The 3,318-nt window shown below is 40.3% G+C and overlaps 1 long non-coding RNA gene across 1 annotated transcript; it reads left to right on the forward strand.

Annotated features, from left to right (window-relative positions):
• Positions 1-436: 436 nt before the first annotated feature.
• LOC119271302 lies at positions 437-1,030 on the forward strand. The gene is made up of 2 exons (XR_005134477.1): positions 437-537; positions 638-1,030. It is a non-coding gene; the product is annotated as an uncharacterized LOC119271302 (long non-coding RNA).
• Positions 1,031-3,318: the final 2,288 nt, after the last annotated feature.

Here is a 3,318-nt window from a genome sequence, read left to right on the forward strand (position 1 = left end):
TCTTAGCTAGACGAACCGACATGCAAGGGACCAGCTAGCTAACTGCGCATGTACACAAGAAAACAGGACACGCAAGGAACCGAGATGCCCACCAACACGTCTCACCCACTGTCACCCAGGGCCCATGCACTTTCCACACCGTGGATTCACTAGGAGAGCTTATTTCAAGGGAGCTTAGTAACTGTATAGATGTTCTTTTTTTATCTATCTTTTTCATGTGAAAACGTCTGCTCAACGGTGCAATCTTTTAATTTCGTTTCCTTGCTCTGCTAGAAAGCGTGTGTATATATCTTATCCTCAATTCCACTTAATTGCTTTTAGTACGACAGAATTTATCCAATCTTTGTTTTCATGCTATTTTTGTATTGCAATAATGAGCATTAATATCAAACCTGTTATAAAAAGGACTGCCCTCTCGTTTCCTCTTCCTCACAACTCACAAGCAGACACTTTTCTATTGACACCACATACAACTTAGGATGAGGATTTCATCTTTGACGCTACTCCTAACCCTTGCCTTTCTTGTGCTAGCATCAAGTACGTACAATTTCTTCTTGCAAGACTGTTGCATCCGCACAATTAACAAAATCATATTAGTTCATGATTCTAGTTTCTTTTGGTTGGTGATATTTTGCAGATGCGAAAACAAAACCAGGTTGTACGGTCGTATACTTGAAGAAGTTTGGTGGGTACTTGATTGGTGGTTGTGAGGACGATTGCCACAAGAAGTATAAGGCGACCATTCACTGCTCTGACGATATGGCGTGCGCTTGGCAAGCCGATATTGATGGCAGCAGGTGTAAGTGCTCAATGTGCATATTCTCCTCCAAGGCTCCAGCAGAGGAAACTGTGATGTTAACTAGCTAAATAGTGATCAGTGAACATTCGCTAAAAGAACAGATATGCCATAGTATGTGGTGTAGCAGCATGACTATTTCGCTAGAAATCGCTATACAACATAAATTCAGTATTGCACCTTGAGTTTGTAGAATTTATCAAGTGATCCATATATGAGCAGTTGAAATTACCACATCGCTTTCGAATAAATTTGGCGATGTATTACCAATATAAGTTAGAGATAAGAGCCCCCAAAGTGCCACCATTGGGTTTGCTTTTTTTTACACGAAGACCTACACCAGATCTTGACTCAGCTTTCTTCCATGGCCTCTTGTCTTCTCCCCATATCAACAAAACAATACACACTTGATATTGGATGAAACACATCCTAACTTATCGAGATTTTTTTCAGTGAATTATGGTTTGTCTCCAACAAATAAATATTGCACAATAATTGTGATTTTTAATCTAGATCACATCTCGTCCTAACTTGGGTCTTGATGTCCAAAAATACAAGGAGGTCCCATCCCTCGAGGGCTAAGATGCTGATGAGATCGACTTGAATAGCGATTAAGAATACCCATCTGTATCTGCCCGACGACATCCATCTGTGTCGGTATCCATTTGTGGAGCCTCGCTCCAAGTCCGATGTTGCTTCTACCCTTGCCTCCGACTCTGGCAACTCTTTCATTCTAATGATCTGGATGGTGGAACTCGCCACAACACACTGCTCATGACTAGTATATATATCAATACATTGTATGACAAGTAATGCATTATCTAAAAAATACTGCACTTAATTGTGCAACATACAATTCACAAACAATTGCACAAAATGTACATGGAATTAATTATCACTAATTTTGGCACAACTCATCCTTTTTTTTCTTTGATGATATGTGAGTCCAAACTTGTTAATACATTAATTTAGAGACATTACAACTGTGCACTATTCCAGCCTCTCAGGCCATCAACATTTTCAACTGTTGGATTTGGACTCGTGTGAATTTCTGACCATTAGATCTCCTTTCATTCTCCCCTGGGCTTCTGTTGCTGCACTCTTCACGCTACATGGGCTGGGCCGCTGCTTTGACAACAAAATTCCTGGTCTGCTGTTAATCAGGCCTACTGGGCGCGATGGTAAGGGCGAAATCATTAATTAAAGAGTACTCGTGGTAAAAAACATTTCACTTTCCCAGGTCGCGACAAATGGCGCATATACAGCACGTCATTTGTCGCAACATGAGAGTTTTCCCTTTTTCATAGATCTGTTTATTCAAAACATTTTATCTTTTAAACCGTGCGTCCAAATCTCGAACCGTTTTCACATTGGATTCCTCACGTCGAGACCTTCAAAACTAGATCCAATGTTGGTAGGTTTTGACTAACTTTTTTTCACAAAAAACCGAACGAAAAAAATAGACAAAAAAACCGAACCAGGAGCATGGTTTTTTTCTCTTTTCGAAAGAGGCATGTCCGTGGCTCTCGTGGAAGCAAAACCGTGACTCTCGTGGAAGGAAAAAAAACCAGAAAACACGTTTTTTTTTCGTTTCCGAGAGTCACGAAAGCACAACCGTGCCTCTAGCAGAAACAAAATCATGACTCTCGCGAAAGAAAAAAAAACAAAAAACACGTATTTTTTCCCTTTCTGAGAGGCACGGCCATGACTCTCGCGAAAGCACAACCGTGCCTCTCGCTGAAGCAAAACCGTGACTCTCGCGAAAGAAAAAAACAGAAAAAGCGTTTTGTTTTTCCCTTTCCGAGAGGCACGACCGTGACTCTCGCGAAAGCACAACCGTGCCTCTCGCGGAAGCAAAACAGTGACTTGCGAAAGAAAAAAAATAGAAAATGCGTTTTTTTGTCGTTTCCGAAAGGCACGGCCGTGACTCTCACTAAAGCACAACCGTGCCTCTCAGCGGAAAAAAACCGTGACTTTCACGAAAGGAAAAAAAGAAAACATATTTTTTTCACGCAATTTTTTTCCCTGAATTTGTTTTTGATTGAAAAGCTAAGAAAAACCAGGAGAAAACCAAAACGTCGAAAAAAATCAAAAAAAGTTAAAAAGGTAAAACACGTGTGCAAAAATAAAAAAAATCCAAAAAAACTTCCAAAGTTAACTAGTTGAGCTCCTACTTGGCGCATTCAGCGCCGCTTAGCGGGCCGGCCCGGCAGCTACTTCAAAAAGCAGCCATGAAAAGAAAAAGAGCATAATTGGTTCGATGCCAAAAGTTAACTAGTGATTAGTTGGCTATCATTTTTTCTTGTGAATCTCACAACTTTTGATTTTGCCAAATGTTGGCTTGCCAAATATTGGCAATGCATCAAACCAATTATGCTCAGAGTATCTTCGGAAAATATACGCGAAAGCTGGGATTCGAAACTAGTGATTAGTTGGCTATCAATTTTTCTTGTCAATCTCACAACTTTTGATTTTGCCAAATGTTGGCTTGCCAAATATTGGCAATGCATCAAACCAATTAT

This window comes from Triticum dicoccoides, chromosome 3A (genome assembly GCF_002162155.2).
Source record: "Triticum dicoccoides isolate Atlit2015 ecotype Zavitan chromosome 3A, WEW_v2.0, whole genome shotgun sequence".
Taxonomy (NCBI): Eukaryota; Viridiplantae; Streptophyta; class Magnoliopsida; order Poales; family Poaceae; genus Triticum; species Triticum dicoccoides.